This window comes from Varroa jacobsoni, unplaced genomic scaffold (genome assembly GCF_002532875.2).
Source record: "Varroa jacobsoni isolate VJ856 unplaced genomic scaffold, vjacob_1.0 scaffold_675, whole genome shotgun sequence".
Taxonomy (NCBI): Eukaryota; Metazoa; Arthropoda; class Arachnida; order Mesostigmata; family Varroidae; genus Varroa; species Varroa jacobsoni.
The window spans coordinates 128,924-149,999 of record NW_019213577.1 but is presented as its reverse complement, the minus strand read 5'-3'; the positions used below and the strand labels follow the sequence as shown (position 1 = coordinate 149,999).

At 41.2% G+C, this 21,076-nt stretch overlaps 1 protein-coding gene and 1 long non-coding RNA gene across 7 annotated transcripts in view; one reads left to right on the top strand and one right to left on the bottom strand.

Moving 5' to 3' along the window:
• Window positions 1-21,076, top strand: part of LOC111262566 (aminopeptidase NAALADL1) — a 74,375-nt gene that overhangs the window by 933 nt on the left and 52,366 nt on the right. The window contains exon 1 of one of the 5 annotated variants that reach the window (XM_022836899.2): window positions 5,481-8,172. The exons of 1 other annotated variant lie outside the window; for it this stretch is intronic. The gene's annotated coding sequence lies outside the window, so the exon portion shown is untranslated. Of the gene's footprint in view, window positions 1-5,480; window positions 8,173-19,057; window positions 19,133-21,076 lie in introns of those variants that run through there. 3 more of the 5 variants (XM_022836898.2, XM_022836891.2, XM_022836892.2) reach the window with 3 other exon arrangements.
• Window positions 13,170-17,467, bottom strand: LOC111262570 (uncharacterized). 2 transcript variants are annotated; one of them, XR_002681704.1, is made up of 3 exons: window positions 16,709-17,467; window positions 14,262-14,359; window positions 13,170-14,141 (listed from the first exon to the last, which is right to left on the bottom strand). It is a non-coding gene; the product is annotated as an uncharacterized LOC111262570 (long non-coding RNA). The 2 variants fall into 2 exon arrangements; XR_002681705.1 differs by having other exon boundaries at window positions 13,170-13,933.

Sequence of the window (21,076 nt, the reverse complement as noted above, 5' to 3'; positions counted from 1 at the left end):
TCGAAACGCAGCATCAGCCCGGGGGTACGCCGAGGCAGCGTTGGTAAAGCTCAGTTTCCACAACAGTTTCAGCGGCTTCAGGGCCGACCGACAGCAGAGGGGGTTGACATAAGCAGCTTCAACCGGCAGCGCTACTCTTCCGGCGGATTTATTGTCAAACCCGTTGTATTGCTGTCTTCTGTGTGTCCTTCTGCCCTGTTTTTTTTCTAACGGCTGACAGCTAGCTGACCAGATGATTCTGCGTCCTGGCAGGCCCTTAACTGGAGGCCACTGTCTGGTCAGACAGTCGTAAAATGTGAAAGCTAGACCCCCAAAAGTTAAAACCTTATAAGTCGGACCCTCATTTCGTCATCGTAGCTACCAGTTTTCTTTTCTTCGTCTAAATGCTTACGGCTAACCACTAGTACTACGGTAACTACCGCTACTCAGGCCAGTTAAATCTATCCTTTCCTAAGCATCTGCTTACGTCTAGGATACACACAAAGGAAAAAAGGCTATTCTTTTTTTTGTATTATTTTTACCTGCAGCAATCTAACAGCATCGGACGCAAAATCAACAACTCGACCTACTGCTTAGACACATTTTTTTAACGTTCAGTTTATTATCTGATGTTAAGCTATTTTTGGATTTTGGGTCAAATACCCATTGGCGGGTTGGGGATACTCAACCAGAGCTGGCCGTAAGCGTGATGCCACTGGGTCTGACACAAAGGTTGTGCAATATCCCTTTCTTTCCCTGAAAGAGTTTCTTTCATATTTAGCTCTCAACGGTTCCAGGCGTGGTCCGTCTTCTTCTTTCTTCTGAGGTGATCGCGTCGTCCTGTCAGGCCCTCTGTCACTGATCAGACGTTCCGACACGATGTCCCGGTGGCGTATTCGGCAAGACAAAGAGAAGAATTATAGGGACTGCCTAGCGAACGCTGCGCATTGAGTAAGGGAAAAGAACATACGAAAGAGGAAAAAAGGAAACCATTCTCCTGAAGCCACAATGTACGGTCTGGCCGTGAGGTCTTAGGAAACGCGTGGTCGCATAGCGTTTGCAAGCATAGTGCTTAGGATAAAACAGACCCTTCGTCATGGGCTAGCCGCACGAAAAGAGTTCCAGCTCTACTAAGATTACTTATCAGATAAATCGATGTGAAGGAGTGCTTCGTGGCCAGCCATATGCTGCTGGATGGTCGGCTTGAGCGGGTCGACCTTGTCTCGTACCGTTCTCGATGAGCGCTACAGAGTTCGCGTGCGCGGGATTCACTGCAGAGGGAACTGTTCAGAAGTTATATATAATACAATACGATATACGTAGTCGACTACAACCTTTCCGAAATGTCGATCCCAGAGAAAATAAAGTTTCTCTATATTTTTTCTTCAGTAATCACCTGTACCTCACCGATGTTCATTGTATCTGTCCCAACTAATGATTACCGTACGGCAGTAAGAAAGAAAAAATCAGTTTTCGTCTTCTCTTGCCTCTTCACTGTAAACATTATCTGCGCCTTGGCTGCTACGGATAGAAATAGACAAATAAATCGGTGTCCTGATTTGTAAGAGCGGCAACACCGCACACAAAAGCAGTAATGTGATTGCCTGTGCGCAGGCTCTAATCAGGCCAGACTGGAGATCAGGAGGTCGATTTTTCCCTTACTACCTATTCGGTAGTCCTTCAGTTGACCATAAACCTGTGTGAGATGGGAAGTTCGCCCAAACAGTGGATGGAGGGGACGATAGGGTAAAAGCTCATGTCGTGGACATTCTCTTCTTTGGCTTTCGCGCGCACGGTTTCGTTTTGTCCTTCAAAGAAGGATACTGTACACAGTGAAGTAGTCGGTAGCGAGGGTCGCACAAAACGACTAGCCGTGTTAGTTCGTTTTGTCCTGCTTGCAACTTACGACATATGTGTGACTACGTGATCAAAAGAAGAACGAGTGGCCTGCCCCAAACGGTCAAGCAAGAAAGCGACAAAGAATCATTGCTGGCGACTACGAAAGCTGAGAAATTGCGAGTTGTCAGTTCCATCTGCCAGGTCGTTGTTATTACTGCTGGTAGTGGCCAATCTGCTGGCAAAGACGCTGTCATTAGATTTTAGAACTACCTGTCCAGGGCTGACGTATTTGTGGATCAGATTTTTAGCTTTTTCGCGTCCTGTCCGACGCTGTAGCTGTCTAGAACTGATGGGCATAAGAGGACTAGTTAGTCCTTAGTCTGCTTCGCTAATCTTTGCTTGTTGCTATCACCTGCTTTGTTACGTCGTCTTGCTACTAGCAACTTGGCCTGTTTAGGCTTCCTGTACTGGCTGCTCTTCGACTTTATGACCTGTGTTTGGACATGGACCCTTCCATCAGCAGCAGTCACTCATTCGCCAGTTCGCCTGCCAGGAAGAAGCATCTCATGAACACCATCATTTCTTGTACCTCGTATCACGTTGGAATTGCGATAAGTGCCATGGTGTCCATGTGAATGAGTATGCGAAGCTCAGCTGATCTGATCCATCGAGTCCAGCTATCGCTCGGCGAAATGAAGGCAGATGGATAAAGCAACCACTATCACGAGCAAGACCAACGGAACAATTGAGAAGAACCATTCATTAAATTTCTAAGATGGCTTGATCGAAGCAGGGTTCATTGTAGGAAAATAGATAATTACAGAAAAGGTCGACGATATTTAGCGTCTCCAAAGTGGAAAAACACATTTTTTATTAGTAAGAAACTAGGACAGGACAAACTGAAGATTCGTACATTGTCTATTTGTTTAATCTTTGAGAAAATATTTGAATCTTTACATGACAAATTTGCTGGCCACAGGGAGAACATTTTATAATTGTATAATTTATTAGCAATATCTATCATGCTTCTAAAGAAATGCCCACAATTTCATTAGGTGAAGACATGTGAGAACAGTGTGAGTATAGCTATTCTATAACTATTTAGACCTTCCTATTGATGAGGTTAAGATGTAAAAACATAACTATTTGCTTATTGACAAAATGTCTGGGCGGGACCCTTTCCGTGATATCGAATTAATAAGAGCCCCTGCCTGTTGTATGACGGTAGCTATATGGAAGAGTAATAAGCACTTATCGAATTCTTTGAACAGTGATTGATTTTCCTTTAGATAAACTTAACTTTAATTGAAAATACTTTTATTTACGCAAAGGCAGAGTTGCACATAAAGCATGCGTTGTATAACATATACTATAGCCAATCGGTTCGGAAGAAAACAGCTACAAAACAAACGTTTTATACCTGTTTCGGTACGTACGTTTCTACGCCGTACAGTTGTTGAGTGATTTCTTCCCTATGGATATACTATTTATATGGAATAGCGTTGCTATGTGAGTACAACGCAATGATTGCATTTGTGGCTGTGTTGTCTTTACTGGACAGCCCGAACAGGGTCAAACGGGTTTGCCTTAAATAAGTGAAAGATGAAGTACCCAATTTTAAAAGCAATTTTCGCCCTATTTCGCGTACACGAATAGGCCCCAGAGGCTCTCATCTGAACTTTTTTTGCTTGATATTCTCGGATGAATTACGAAATGAACGCAGATGCCCGCAGCGTGCGCAGAAGATGGGCTGATGCTGCGAACTTACTTGCAGTCTTACCTGCATTCATAAGCATTTTGGTAAACGCTTAAAACTCAGGAAGTGCTTCGATAATCGTTTGTGAATACGTCATTGTATAAAGTAATATTATGTATAATTTGTTTTTGTCACGGAGAAAAATAAAAGGATTTGATGGATAAGAATCGAACTGGCAAAGCGTGAGGTGGTCATATCGGAAGTGTGAAACACCTGTAAATATCACTTGTTGACCAGATTTTTACAAGGGAAAACGATTAGATTTTATATTCAGTTCAGAGTTATAGTTAAATCCAAGTTGGAAATTTAGTGGTACACCCGAATTCAATTTTCAGGTTCTTCCAATAGCCATTTTCAAGCTGTAGTTCCGTTCACTAAAAAGCTGTGACGGGAGTGGCCTAGGAAAAAAAATTTTTTTAAAGAATCCAAAATCCTGCCAGGTTTTTCATAACCGCGTATCATTTTCCCCATACGCCCACCCACAGAATTATGATAAACAAAATGTATTGAGGTCCTTCTCTGGTTAATAATTGTATAGTTAACCTGCACAGGTAAATTGCCAGGACACTCTTTGTATAACTTATAGCACACTCCATTGGTGAAGATTTTTGCGTTCCACGCTTAACAGTACGTGATCGTTTGTTGGGTACTGTAAAATGATAGTGGGTCCTAAGTTTTTATTTGAATTTTCTATCAAAATACATCACTATATTTAAAATGTCAGTTTGTTGATTTTTACACAAAAAAAATTTAATGGGCTTGCGACAACACTACAGACTCTTGTTGTGTTTCTTTCCTACGGGACTCAGGAGAATACATTTATACATATACATAGTGTAAGATTTACCTAGCTACTCACGAAAAACGAGGTCACAACCTAAAGTACGGAAAAAGCCATTTAGCTTTCAGCGTTAACCACTGGATCTGCGTCTGCACTACTGCGGCGGAAGATTGTTTGCTAATTCAACAGAAATCAAAAATGATCGCGGAGTGTCCAGAAACCCTGGCGGGAGTGAGCTCTTGATGATCCATCATGCTTTTATTACTATCATTGGTCACGACTGTCTTATAGCTACATTTATATTGGAGTTTCTTTAACATTATTTAGTTGTTAGACGATGACGGTCTAGTAAATTTCTGATTGCGTGACGTCCTGTGTCGTGAATTGTGTCCTGAAATTGTCGCACTGCCGGAATGAGCAAAAATTAGAGGAATAGGGGGTCCAGGGTTGGATAGGCCGGTCGAATCGTTCATCCATTTTTACTTTTTATTAAATTCTTTTATAAGATTGTCATGTGGTTAGGCGAACCATGCCACCCACAGCTAACCCCTGCCGAGTGTTTAGCATAGAGTAGCATGCGATATGCGGAACGTTTATCCAAGGCCCCTCTAGTAGAAATCGATAACCTTCAAATAAGGTTGGTTTTTAAAAAGACCGACTTATTCCAAGCGGCATTAAGCTTTGAAGGAAACTAACTTCGTTTGCTCTACTACGAACACAGCAGCCGACCGCTGGAAGGTCATTCATTGTAACCTTCCCGAGTTGCAGAAAGAGTTGTACCGCAAAGTTAGAATAGTGAGCTCAAACAGGAGGTATACGAATAATTTTTCAACTCCCGAACGAGATATTGCGTTCAGTTTGTCCTATCGTACGGGCTATATGAAAACTTGACCTACATGCCTCATGTGTACAGGTTCCGAGAGATGCGTATCGTATTCAACGAAAGCGACGTAACGAAAGGAATTCTCTAAAATATTTCAAATGAATCGTCAGTCTAGTTTTTACGTATACAGCTTTCAGTGGGTGACAACGAAGACTATGTGATTCAGTGTTTAAAAGCGAGGTCGACGGTTATATGGCTGCCTTAGTGTCGGTAGGCAATCGCTGAACGTGTGCACATCCACAAGCGTCGTACATCACATTAATGCTGCTTTACATTTATATTTACATAATATATATGTTGCCATCGAAAAGATTTTTAATACTTGCTATTTTGACTTGTTTGCGTTTTCCTATGTTTCTAAAGAGAGACCGATAAGTTAAGCAGTTAAAACCGTCGGTGTACAAGAAAGTAATGAAGGCTGATAGCAGAGTTTCGATAATTCTCTATCGGCATTACCGGTAGAGGATTATCGAAATGCATGTTGTCTATGGCGTCAAATAAATATATATATACATGTGTGTGTATGGGAAGGCCATGCACATAACTTACAATGCGCTACGGGACGAGGGCGTGCAGTTAATTTGGTACATCTCTAAGTTTTCATCTTTGGGAATTTGAACGATGAGAGAGCGGCAGTTTTGGAGTAAACGCGCAAGATATACCTCACGCCTTCACGCGTCCATAGTACACTTGGGAAATTAGTCGCACAACGAAAAACCCTTCGCTGAAGACTTTTGAAGGTTCAGTTATCGCAGCAAAAGACTTCTACATCTTTATGAAGATAAATGGATAAACGGTAGCATAGGAGAGAAACATCGGTTCAGTTGATGACCCCGAGCTGAATGTAGAAGTTTTAGACATTGCAATCGCTAATTGTGACGTGAAACGACGGAACTTTTCGGCAATTAAATTTTTAAAGAAAATACGTTATTTATCAGGAAACACTGAGCGTTACTTTGCAACATATAGTATAGCGATGCTGGGAAATCAGGAATTGAAATGCAGTGCGATACTCGATAGCATATCTGACATTGGGAACAAGAAGTTTTGCCAACTACGTGATTGGCCACCTATCCTTAGCGGGTGTAGGGCAAGTTAAAGTTACCAGATTGCTATATATGACTTCCATATCGTGAAGAGATAGAGCCAAAGCATGTTAAAAAAAAAGCGCCTCTGGACAATAGGTTGTTCTGGAGATGGATCTATGGCTATAAGACGGAGGCAGAAAAATACTGATGATGTCGACTGCTTACAGGTAGAACACGTACGGCTATATTTGGAGTGTTGGCGTTAATTAGTGGCTTCCATAAGGTTCATATTAACGTGACATTTTTTCAAAGGAATGAGCCCGAATAAAAGAACAGGCAACAGAAGGCTAAAGTAGTCATACATCTTTTAACAAGATAATAATAAATAATAGTAAATAAGGTTCGTTTATGACGAGTGATCGCGATTGAGGGACTCGTCATTCTTCAGGTTGAGATTCCTTTCGATGCCTTAGGTTGTCTGTACAACCCTAAGTGTAGACTTTACCTGATGTATGGACTTCGTAAATCTAATGTGCATCGAAGCAGGGAAGTTCCTATTTTTCTTCTGATACAGACGGGTGTCGATACGTTGTTCTTAACCGTGGTTGCAAAATGTCAAGCTGCACGTAATTTACGAATGACCTGTCCGACTTCATACCTATATTAATTCTTTCTATTTAGCTGATCAAGGCTATATTTGGTCTTGAGTCGGATCGAGCATTATGGTGTGAGCGGAGATGCTAACGACGTAACCTGCGAAGCTATCGGCCTTGTAGTAAGAGATTTACTCGGCCAATACAGTTACGAAACATGTACAAGCTCAGGAGAACAGGATTTCAGTATGGCGATCATGCTTGATTTTGACATAAAAACATCTCAAAAATTGACCCCCTCGCCACCCCTAGCTAATGACCCTTTGAAAAATTCGGTCAAGAAGCCTATTCCAAATAGAGCCAAAAATCGTATTTCCGTGTCTTAAGTTGCTACCACGACGACACAATACGTTGTGTCGGTCGAGAAAAGTGTTGTATTTCTAATGTACCTTATTTGGTTTAAAATTTTTACAAGCAGAGTTTGTCAAAGTTAATTTTCCATCAGTGAAGTATTTTCCCCGTAACGATCGAAGCTTCTAGTTGGCTTATACAAAAGGATCTACTGGATAATTGTATACATTGATAAACGTTCAGCGCAACAGTTGCATTTATTCATTGCCCGACATATTGCGCTACTCTAGTACGAGTATACGTCGAGTGTCGAACGCGCTTTCTCCTGGTCGACGGAGAGGGTCCCAGCATTACTGAGAAAGGGTATGAGACCGGTCGCTTGAGAGCGAGGGAAATCAGCCCCATCACGTCCTCTGGGCTTCTGCCTGGCTAGACAATCGGAGGCATGGGGGATCCAACGTTGTCCATGCGATCAACATGACGAATGCGTTATGAATGACGTATGTGAAGTAGCACGAAGAGTTTTCGTGCAAGGTGCTAGTGCCCGTGTTGTGCGCTAAAGGAAATCACGGCCCGAATCTGTCCGTAAATAAGTTGTTACATGAGAGAAACTATAAATGGCAAAACTATGTATTCTTATTGCATGTGAATGAATATATTAGAAATTAGCAAAGGTGATAAAAAGTTTTGCCGAAATCGTAATCTGGTGCGCTAGTGAAGCGGGTGTGCGGCGGCAGTTGAGGGGTTACGCTATGATATAAGAAAAGTGGTTATGGGATACTGAAGTGACGAAAGCATCAATTAGAACTTTGATAAACTTGTTGTTTCGTGCTATTGTTGCCAAGCTGACTGATGTGCTCTCATTTGTGCTCTTCAAAACCGAAAAAAAAGAACAAGCCTGAACGGTTGTGTGCTCACGAAAGCTCTTATCTCCAAGATTGTAGTTTACGAAGACATCTATTGTAAGTTGTCAATATACCTATTATTAAACTTCAATGCGTGACCTTAATCGCTTTCTATCCTAGTATATAAGCTATCTCTCTCTATAGTATGGCAGGTGTATATATGCCATACTGCTAGAATACTTGTTTGCAATATTAGCTGAGTAATAGTTTGCCTATAGTTTATGTTATCGACGTGAAGACTTATAGAAGAACTAAGAGATAGAAACAGCTAATAGATTAGTTCTTTCTATCTATTAGTTCTCTACGTACGGAAGCGTAGCCGTTCGTTCGGATTAAGCAAAATCAGCACTTTCATAAGAGAACTGTTAAATTGTCTCTATTCAGTTAACACGAGTCAGCTAAAGAAAGGCGGTCATGTTTTAAGTAATGCAGTAATGTTGAGGAGTACTCTAAATGAGGTATTCAGTACCTGTTTATGACTTCGTTATGGCCAAAGGAGTTTGCATAGAACTTCTAGTCAATTTATTAGATAATGAAGGTCTTTATGCCTCCACAATAAAACTAATAATAAATAGATCGCTAAGGCTAAGGAATAACAGGCAATGCGTATTATACAAGCATATAGTCACACATCATTAGATGTCTCGCATCTTATAGTTCGTATAATAAAGCGGTCAAAAGGTGTAAATAAGGTTAAAAGGCACTGTATTAGGCGCACAGGGGGGACATTTCTTAAACTGATTCTAAAAATCACAACGCCTTAAAGATCGCGGATTTTGAAATCTTTTTTTTTTTCAACTAAATATAGACCAGTCTACTTGTAAGGGCTAAAATGTAAAAGTATGACAGCTTCATTTATATAGTGGCACATGCATATATATTATTTGGTACTCATGATGTAAACCTTTTTCGTAATTTTTATTGGTCGTGCCAATTTTTTTACGTCGATGTGACATATAATTAATTCATCACGGATTTTGTCGCCAGACATTTCAGCGGTTATGAGAGGGGTCACCCGATTAAACATCAATTTTGTATTAGAAATGTAACCATTCCTTTTTTTGTATCGTTTGAGTATTTTGCTACGTACGCCTTTCTATGTCTACGAAACCTTATATGCGTCCTACTATATAACTGAGTTCAGAATGTATCTATTGTACGGTAAAATCCAAGTGTATTCGGGAATGTATTATAGAGCACCGATCAGACATTTGCGAACTTTCCCACCATCGGATTGGAAAGGAAACTTGAAGCAGCTACACATATGACTTTGAAGTAATATCAAACATATCTCGAACCATGGCCCAAGCTGATAAAGGGGTCCAGGGTTTAGTGGGTGAGAGTCCCACAGTACCGGACAAAGTGATGTCCGGTCTGCATAATGCATTTGCCTTAACCTCCAAAAAAAAAAGCTGCACATATGACAAATATTTTACGCGACTTCTCTCGTCACTCAGTGACTGCATAAACACGATTGATGACACTGAGAGACGACTTAAATTAGCTTATATGTGACGAATGTTAAACGCAAACGTCCGCCTAGACCGGTTCGTAAGCTTTCTTCGTAAGGAATTATATGACATGACTACAGTATCGTGTAATTTTCATACTCTGTTTACTGTTTTTCGGTACGGAGAACACAGGTGGCGAGTGCGTGGCTACGAAGCCAAGCAGGCGCATTTGACGGATCTTTGACGGAAGCAATGCCCTAAATGCCTTAAGCTATGGGGTACTTATTTGATCTGGAGGTCGTTTAAGGGAAATCCTTGAACGCCTGGCTGGAACTTTCTTGAAGCTTGAACTTAAAAAAAGCAAATTGTATTTACAAACGCACATTCTCCATGATTGTGACCGAATCAAAGGAGAATGAGTTGTTTCAAAATTTATGGTTGGCACCGCCGGTATTAGATATCGCTGCAGAAGGCTGGCCCGTCCCCGCACGAACCATACCTCATTTGTCCAAAATTTATCAGGTTAGTACATTACCATTGCAGCATCAGAGAAACTACTGTAGTTGGATTGTGATTTAGATGAATCTTAACCCAAGCAATACTTTTCGTCTACCTATTCCTACCATGTTTGGCGAAAAAGAAACTTTGAAAAAGTCGCTGGTGTATAGTTAAGGTCAGATCTTAGAGATTCGATGCTAGATGAATTGGAATATGAACAAGATCTGTAAAATGATAAAACAAATTTATATAACGTCAGTCTATAGACTAAAGTCCAGGTTAGGAAAACCTCGAAGCTAGACTAACTGACCGATAGCGATAGGCCAATTTCGTGTCAATCTGAGCTCCGTTGAATTAACCGACGAATTTATCGTTCGGATACTTTACGTCGTCATACAGCGATCAGGGATGATTTGAACTCGCTTTAATAAATAGTGCTGCGGCGTGAGCTTTATCGGGAATCATACACAACTTCCTTTAGCTCGTTTGAAAGAGTCACGTGCTGAGACCTAAGATCCCACTACTTAAGTATTCGTCCGACATTGTAGAACTACTTACTAAGCGTTGGACCTCGTGCCTTTGGGCCTTCACTTAGCGGTGGAAAAAATAATTTTGGCGTGTTTGTGGGACGTCAAGATGATCGCAGATGTGTTATTGGGTCTCTTTGTTTTGTATGGAAGCGTTAAACTTTACAGGTGGACTGTACACCAGTGGACAGTTTGTGCTTTTATATATTGCTTAAAAAAAAACCAAGCCACTAGCTTATCGGAGAAATAAAGATAAACGTAACGATGTTACTCATATTGGAAACCAACAATTATGCCCGTCATACTTTCCGTTATATAAAAAAAATTAAATAAAGGATCAGTTGTAGCTTCTTGTTGCTTTCCTTTGTATTTTAAATGAAGTGTCCATTTAAATAGCAATATTATTTTACGATCAGCTGCATCAATTACAGATATGATAACTTTACATCGGTATTAAGTAGCTCGTAATAAAAATGCATACTTAGGTAGCTAATAACGTAATAAGCAAAATACGTTGCATTCCTAGTAGGCATAGATAAAAAAAAGAACAGGTTTTAAGTCTTCACCCTAGGGCTTCAAAAAGGGCCTCTGAAAGGTCGCTAGTAAGAAAGCTGTACGACTCTCGAACGCAAAACAAGAAACCGATTTCTAGCTATAATTGCAGTTATTAAAGAAAGTTAATGAAAAGTTAAAAAAAATTATACCAGAATGGCCAAAGAAAACCATTCCTTGTTCATAGTTAAGTGGCATAAATTATCAATAAAACTTTCGTCCCTTCTTCCGGTGTGTGCGAGTAGTTTTCTCATTACTGCAAAAATATACCTGGCTTAATTTAGTCAACAGCAGTGAATTCCACATAAATATGAAAGTGGTAGTAGGGCAAATATTATTGCCATCTACGAAATTGTTTATAGCGGCATTTCCAGTAAAAACATGCGCGAATTCAACTTGCCAACAAATTATATGCGCAATAGCAAAAGTTGAGCCTTAGGTAGGACCGACAGTCAATGTTTAACATCAGACCGATTTGCTCTTAAATGCCTTAGGTATTCTTCGAGATAATTCAAAAAAGATTTCCACTTTTTGCCAACACCTTGCCCTCGCCTATACCATTGCCCCCTTTGCCTTTGCGATAGCATAACGTGTTTATCTGCTAAAATCAGGGACAAGAGTGGGTTTTTAGCTAAATATACGGGCATAACCACACTCAAGCTGGCAGTCAGATACCTGAAGTAATGCCTACCGGCCTTAGCACAGGACGTAGATCACCGAAAATATCTTGTTGTATCATTTCCCCCAAGGATCTAATCTGTCGGCTGGAGAATCCGGGAGTGTTGCTCTTTACAGCAATATAAGTATACGAATATCTATAATCACTCCCTCGAAGATGTGAGTTAATTGTAACTGCGCGGCGCGATTTTTTGTTTTTCAATTGTTGCTAACACTATTCTTTTCAGTAGGCCCAGGGAAAAGCAGTCCTATAACAACTTTTTTTTGCTTATACATTCCATGAACACGAAGAGATAGAATAGAGAAAGGAAGAGGGCAAATAAAACGTTAAGGACGCTTAAAAACTGCAGTAAAAAAATGGCTGAATCCTCCTTCAACCCAGTGCATCTCGTCCGTCGTTTTCGAACATCACGGCAAATTCGAGTTCTACGAGCTCTACTTCTACGTAAAGAGAAACACAAAATAGACGTCATGAATATTTAGCGCTCGACGATTTTTATACTGTCGTGATTTCATTTTTTACGTTGGACGAAAGATATGAAACATTTTAATTAACACGTATATTACTTTCTTTCGTGCGGATGCAACGCAGTTACAAATACAATAGCGGGCTCAGCTATAATATTTACGCACGTCCGAATCTCATTGATAAGATGAAAGCGTTACTATAGGCGATGAACAACATAGATGTTCCGGCTGAGATCTCTGACTGAAGCAGTGATTCTAATGTCTCATGGTGAAAGCTTAACGGAATCATCTGAAATGTCATCTTTCAATGTTCCCGAGCTCATTTGTGTTTTGTTCGATCTCATATACAAAGTGATTCGACTGTTTAAGGTTCACGGACCGCGAATGTGTGGCCAAAGTTCACAACTTGCAAGCAGTCCCACGAATCTCCATTTTTTTTTTTTGTTTTAAGACAATGACACCAGCGTCGTACCAGTACATCTTAACAAATGAATACTTGTGAGAGTCAACATTTCGAGGAACGACAAGACCGGTCAGACGAGATAGTCAACTGTCTATCTGTAGCATATCATTTATAGATGCGGGGGCCGATCATAAGAAGTGGCTGATGCTATATGGTATTGCCTACGTCATGACATTTTCATTGTTTAGGGGCTTTTGTTCCAAGCTATGACGCCATTGTGACTCGCTTTAGAAAACTTGCTAACCGCTACTCATGACATTGTAAATTTATCACACTCAAACAATTATTTAGGTAACGTTAAAAAAAACAACAAAATGAGCATGCTAATGAAAAGTTTAGTTGAAGTTAACTTTTGAATAAATGCATACTGACATCAGAATTTTGATTTAGCTAAATGGTACTGGTTGACAAGCTTTATTTCGAACTTAAGATATTGACCTCAAATACAGTTACAAGCCATGCTAAGTTAGAACCGCTATTCAAATCTTACACGGCTCAGATAAAGCGTTCAAAATTTAAGAAGACACTTGTGTAAATATTTATTTCACTCTTCTTTTCTGCATGTAATACCATCTGTCGAAATATCAAAGAGGCTATTTTAAAAAGGCGTAAAGTCGGTATATTCTTAAATTCAACATATACTTGGTTTTTTTCCACTAAGTCACGCTAGATTCTACTCGCGGCAGTTATTAACATATCGCTGCCACGAAACGATTAGGTAATACGCGGTTTGGCTTGAATTTTATTTGCGACGAAAGATGCGCCTTGTCCATTTCAGGCTTGCCCAGGGTTTACTAAAAGAAAGGATTTACAGTATATCTCGAAGTCTAAAAAGCTACGCTAAGGCAAGGAATAGGAATCTCTCGTTGAGATCCGCCATAAAGTCAAAAGGTACGCACGCTTCCGTGCCGACAGTACGTATATGCTCCGTTTTTCGTAAAAATAAGATATGTGCCCGAGTGGTCATCATTTTTTCGGAGTCAGGACAGTTCTCCTAATCTACTTCTACTTCAGGATCCTCGTGGTTAGTCTAATTGGCTTCCGTTGATGATACCAAGGCACATAGGAGAAGCTCAAATAATGGTTGAAGGCTCGCCTTTCTTGTCGAGATTAAATGTACATGTGTTTTGGAATCGCGCTTATCTGGGGAACGCGCGTTGTTTTTCAGCCAGCTCCGGTACCTATGGATACTTGGAGAGCAGGCTGCAGAGTCAACGAGTACGTACAATCTTAACAATCCAAGAAGGTTCAATTGTTTTCTTTGTATGTTAGCTCAGTAATTGTCATCATTAAAGGGATGTAACTAATGAATATGTGAACAGGCTCAGACATGACTGTCTTGACAGTGATGGAAATCGTCCTTTATCAGGACCTTGATGATTTAAACACCTGACAATGATAGTAATAAAAAGCAAGCTTAAAGTATCGGTATTTTAGTTGCATGAAATAATACTACAGCAAAATGGGAACCCATAACAAATAGGAGTACTTAGCCTTTTTTAGGCCCACCTTTGTTGCCCATTTTAGATCAGCTTGTGCTGCGAAGGTTTGCGTCCTCGTCAACTTGCTCCGTGCAAATAAGTTCCCCGTCAACGAAAATCTGGAAGCTATTAATAGAATGTGTAAATTGATTCAAGTTCAACCAGAGAGTCAACATTGCCCTTGATTACTCCGCTGCTCTTTTTGATCTCACTGTCGTTGTTATCATTGAATAACTCAGTTTGGCAGCATTCACTTCCGCTAGATAAATAGATAGATAAAGAGATATTTGACAAAATGAGACCCCTTGATTCATCTTCCGTCCCGTATAATGACAGCCATTATTGCCTGTGCAGTTGCGCTGTACCCCCGTATGCATGCGTGTCCTAGAGGGTGCGCCCGCCTCCTTACATGATATCGTCTCTTTGTTGTAACCCTATCTTTCCAGTTATCTCAGCCGTTTTTTGTATTTTGTCACCCAATGCCCGTCAGCCAGTGTCCGTCTTGCGTTGAGCGGGACGCAATACTCAGTCAGTCAACAAGCCCATGATAGCTAAAAATGAGTTTAAGCATCACTGTTATCGCCTTTAGCACCCGTTGCTGGGAAAGCGCTTCTATTTTGCATCTTCATCTTTGACGTGAATACGCTCGGTCAGCTGCCGTTTAGTCTGCGCATGAGCCAGTTAGCCAGCATGTAACCTCTCGTGCCCTTGCATCCGCCCGTATTCACACAGGCACACATAGAAACTTTTACTACCCGACAATCATCTAGTCGCTCTACCTAGGCTTGCTGCTCAGAAGCCAGGTAAGTTTCTTTATCCGTGTGTATCTTTCCCTATGCAGTACCGATGATGACGGTGTCATTGTCGTTGCAGGGTGTTACCCGCAATTTGGGGGTCGGGAAAAAGGGAACGAACCTACTAACCGAAACTTCCTTGGTATCTCGGCGCGAATCTCTATGCGCGCGTCCGACGCAAAGTACATTTGTGGATCCGTTCGAGTCAGTCTATATGAGTCTGTCTGGGCTGCATTTTGTGGAAACGCAAACGCAAACGCCAGAGGGGAAACCGACGGCAGCACCGACTGCGACGGCAGTAAGGCACTGACAACTGCTAGTGGCTCGGAACGCCACTGCGATTGTATCGATTCTCGCTCAACAAGCAGCTCGGGGATAAGTTAACCCCAATCTAGTGCCCGTAATTCCTCCCAAGCCCCCATGAACTCCCGCAAACTTTTTCCATAACTCTATGCTCCCCGCCTCGTTCAGGACACCGCGCCTACAGCCTGCAAATTCATATCTACGTTTCCCTTTGTCGCCAGCCACTCGTCAAACGTCGTCTGTTGAGGCACGACCACTTCTATTACAACTACAGTTAACAGTTGACCCATGTTCTTCATTCTCCCCCCTTGCTTTCTCTCTGTCTATCTATATAGCACATCATCTGCGCGCTCAGCGCTTATAAGCGTTCTCGCTGACAGACTTCCACTTGGATACATAAATAGACAGACACGACCACAGCCACAGTGATGTGTCTACACTGCCAAATACATTAATGAGTTGCTTACTAATACAGGAGCCTACCAGTCAGCAAGTGAGGATGGTACCAAAAAACTATCGATCCTCCAAACGATCCCGCAGCATCCGACATCTAGTTGCTTCATCAAGAACCGCAACAACGACGCCATCACCTCTATTTTCGTCGGCTAATCTTTCGCGCAAAGAAATACTTTCGCTACAACTGGCGCTGCTTTCCCGACTGCTTCGTTCACTGCCGTAGCGACTGTTGTCGGTTTTCCAGCCGCTGGAGTGCGCTTACCTTAGCGCCGAGCAGTCGGTCTAGCTTGAATAGCGGTTCTGTCAGACGTGGCAGGAAGCGGCCTCTGCTCTCGTAGGTGCCGCGCGCTTTCGATATCGCCCACTTTTTGTGTGTAGCAGTAGTTGTTGATCGTACGTAAACGTAACTCTGTTGAACGTGCGTTGTGAGGCGATAGTGAATGTCTCGGTGGACGGGGGCGGAAGCGAATGTACTTTGCGATCTCAAGCAGCGAAGTGTCAAATAATGTTTACGGTGGTAGCTTAAACCAGTCGCGGGCCTCTGGGCTTGATATTATTACTACTGCTGCTGCTGCTGCTCCCGGTACTAACGCTCGGCTACCATCCGTTTTCGAGGAATATCAATCTTTTTACCAACTGTGGTAGTTCTGCGCTCGAACAGGCAAAAGTGCACGGAGAAACAATGTGGAACTGCTGAAACACTACGGCGGGCATGTATTATAGAGTAGCGTGGAAAATGGCTGAGAAACCAACATGATTGATCTGGAGACCAAATCCGTTTCTATTGTATGAGACAATGCGGGGTGAACGAGATAAGCAGCTGGGCCTCTTAGTGTCCATACTTCTCTCTACCTATCGCGACTGGATCGGCCAATTGCCGCCAGTCATCGTCGTGTCGAATACGATACTTCGGTCACCGTACCTTTGTAAAATCCTTCGTATGCAATGAATTCGGCCTGTCTTGGATGATGAACGACGATCTCAAACCGTCACCCGTCGTCGCATGCAGATTATGCGGAGAGAACTAATGAGCCTGCATCGTTTTGCCAACAACGTACATGTACATGCAGGCGATGGTGTATACACCAAGTTCATTTTTCGCATGGCGTGCACACACCTGCTGTTGCAGGCGGACGGAAGACCGCTAGTAAAACGACCTGCCCTTCCATGTCATTTAATGACGTTCAACAAAGTGGAATATTCAAAAGTTCTTTTTTTTTTTACCAAAATAGTCGAAAACGTTACTAAAACGTTCAAGTTTCGACCCTGGTAAACGCATTCGGAAGACCATCTCCCTTTGTTGCATATTTATTACAGTGATTCGTTCAAACACTATAAACGACAGTTATAGTTAGTCGTCTATATAAACTTGCATATTACCGAATGATAATTTGGAAATATCTCGATCCTTAAAGCGTTTTTATCAATGTTATCGTGTAGGTAGAGGATCCGCGAATTCGGTCAAAGTTCATTTATAAAATTCAGACTGTTATACAGAAACGGGGAGGGGTGCCTTATTGTTGAAATACAGTTGAACGAATGCAAAATGACATGTTACAGGTTATTTTGCATTCGCTATGGATATAACTGATAGATATGTGAAAATCTTTTTACGTGCAAGAAAATTAAGTTAGGAACGATTATTACTGTATACCGATTGTTTTAAATTAAAAGCCAAAGTCTATAATTGTTTATTGTGTCGTGTTTCGATGCCGTTGTCTAATAATAATACGATCGTTTTAAGAATTCACATCTATCCCCTAGAAGACAGCTGCTTCTCTCCGAACACCATCGTAAACCCAGCATAGAATTGGCATTGGTTTTTATTTGTTTTAAGGCGTACGTTTTAATTTTTCATTTTTCCACATACACGTACGACTTACTGCTTAATACATAGGCATTTGGTCTCTGGTCCGCATCACGCATTTGCCCTCAATCCCCAAAAAAGGGAAAGGTTTCCGTAACCGTAGGGCTTTTGATATTAAAAGCCAAATTGGCTAATCAGTGCTGCAACGTCGCAACCGTACACTAATATATTCATCCTGATGATCAATTGAGCGATTACCAATTTAAGTCACTGCGACTCAAACGCTTCGTAACGCTGGTCATTCGGACAGGTTTCTTTTCGGTTCTGCGCCCAGGTGAAATGTGTGCGATTTTCCGTAGAAATATTAGGTAATTGTCGATGCAAAAGCGGTCTTCGGTGTTTCTTCATGAAGAGATAGACACCTAAATGTACACGCCAACGTGACAAACTATTCGTAGCTAACGGCAGCTAAACTCTCTGTTGACAAAACGGTGGTTTTGGATGAAAAAGAAACAAAGTTATTTCAATGACGTTTGCCATGCTTAATCCGACGGTGTCGCGGAAAAGCATAATTGAATTATCTTATCAGTAGGATTTTTTTCTCTTGATATCTTTGTCTACCCAGTGCAGTTAGAAAGTATACCAGCCATTGTCCAGTGACCTGTCGTTTTCGCGCTTTTCCCACTTTATGAGATTCTCTCAATAGAAACGACATAAACTAAGGGTCGAAAAATCGCTTTTGTTTCACGCGGAACACTTATTGGTTCGAGATACAAAATTCGTTCGCCCCATGAGGTTCCTAATTAAATCACCCGAAGCCAGCCGGCTAATAATCACGAACGATAGGGAAACTCAACAAATTAAAAATGAAAAAAATCTTTTGCGTAGCCTAGGGTCAAAAACGGGTAAAGTATTAGCCTGTCACAAAACACACTGCCGACCTATAAAATTTAATAACCTTTAAGCTAGTTAGGCTAGAATAAAAATTGTTGTACCTATTAGAGGTACTCTGTTCTATTTGCTACGCACTTGTTTTACCGCTTAGCAGTTGTTTCTAAACAGCCATATGTTTAGATATTACTTTTATTTTTATGACTCGTTGAAGGAAGTCGGTAATGAGATATGTTTGTCAACCAGTTGCTCTTCTCAGAATGGAAAGTCCCGCAATCGCAGGGATAGAGGCTGGGAGAATAGGCGGGATAAGCCAACGTCAGATATTCCTTTGTTCAAACCAGAAAGCTATTAGGTCTGGCATTGTTAACTAGTAACTAGACTGCATTCGCGTCAGTGGCCTATGAATTTCTTAAAGACCTCGAGATAGCTGGTTGCATTCCTTATTTCATTTTAGGCGAGCGTCCCTTAGCAGCAAATGCCCCCTGATGTCCACTGCAACTACTGCCATCATCTCACGTCCGAATTTTCTTGACAATACCACGAACCTTGATTTCTTTCTGGGGTAACCCACTTTGTCGCCCGGTCGTTCTTCGACTAGCGGTAAAGGTTGAACGATGCCTTGTCCATGATCATTGTGCGCTCTAGGTAAGCTCTTTGTTGGGTAAAGATCTGCGAATTGCATGTGGAATAATTTGTGAAAAGCTTCATCGACTTCAGTAATGCATTCTTATCCTTCGGGTTCTAGCATCGGTAATTTTCAACACTGTAGTTTCTTCTTTTGAAACGCTTGCACTGACTACGTACCGTGCTTTAGCTTAAGGTCTCGTTGCCTAATATATTTAGCAATTTCTTCAAATTAATTCTGACGAAGCATTAATTTTCAAGATAGAAAATCTGTTCACTTTTGATTCCGGGAGAAGATCACCCGGTTTGCCTAAAAGTTTCTAGAAGTTTGGAGCATTTACGATCGCCTGCTAAAAGCTCATCGTTCAAAAATTGAATTTATTTTTAACGGCCTAACCTATGAACCTCCTTACAATTGCATTAAAATTCATTCCAGAATAGGCATCGAATTATGGGTCAGGACTTAGACTTACGATCGAAAGGCTATATAGCTTACATTTATGTTACTTTAGGGATCGTTGCTGACGGCACCACGCAAGTATTCAAAGAAAAATATACACTAGTGTTTACATTATAATGCACGAACGAGCTAACGCTGGCTGCTCTCCCCTGCAAGATGCACGTATGATATACGTTTTATGTGCCATTGGAGCATTTAAGTACATTGATGAGCTTAGCGTAGTGGCTACTGGTAAAGTTAAAGTAGGTTTAACTTTTATATTCGTTTTTGGATGGGATTAATTTTGATTTGTACACTATTAGTACGTACATTTCACCGAGCAGATCAATGGTATAGGTCATCAATTCATACCTGAATGCCTTTGAAAGAGTTCCGTTTGGAGAGCCCGAAAATGTAACGGCCATTGTCGATTATACCACGTTGGAATGCTGTTTTTCTGGTATGTTTTGCTGTGCTTGACTGAGGGATTGACAAGCAGTACCTATATTCATCATAATCTAAGCTTAAAAAAACCCATTCAAGCATTTTGGTCTTACGAATGGGGGTATACAACAGGTAAGCGATGTTTGGTGTTTTCTTTAAGCTGGTCATGTAAATGGTTCGTTCATTGCTACAATAGTCACTGTAACTCTTTAGAAAAAGACTTGCAAAGAAGTAAGAAATTTTCTACATAACGAAAACGTAGGTTGAATATGGATCAGAGTTAAGCTGCCTGATTCACGCCGTTGCCTCCCAGTTGCAAGCTCATCCCAACACTAGTAACATAATTTGTCCTAGCGTGGCAGGTATACATTTGCTGAATTATTTGACTAGATGTATCTGGTTTCCCTTCTATCTAGATTGTATCTGGTGGCCTGATTTTCGTCCGACATCCAAATGTGCCTGTCATCTCAGGCCGCTACCATGATGTCGAGCTGACGCGTTGTTTTTGCTAGATAAAGTAAGCAAATCGCTCGATCGACATGGCTATACGTTATAGTACAGAGACATGTTTTAAGCCGTTGCTTCTCTCACAAAGATATCGCCCCTGGTCTCTAGCTACTGAAAAACCTCCCGTTCTACAGTCACCAAAAAGTCTACCACATCAGTGATATAAGGTGACAAAGAATAATTCGAATAGGGTGCCGACTAAATGAAAGCGTCCGACTAAATGAAAACGTAGCTTTTAGTTATCATCGTAAGAAGCGGTCATGAAATTTTTAATTGGTTTATCTATCCGCTTATAGTAGATCAAACAATAATATTTACATATACAATTTCACGTTTAGCATTGCCATTAAGATTGACTGAGACTGGATTCATCATATGTTACATTTACTACTAGTGTGAATCGTGATTCTGAAGGCAAACCTTAAATCTAGTTTCCATACTGCCACGTCATCTGCGCGTATCTATAACGGGGCTCTCATGGCCGTATACGAGCACCGTCATAATCATACGCATTAAGTGCTCTTTTTAAAAGTTCGGTAGTAGGAAAAAACATTGTACTCCGAAGTATCACATCA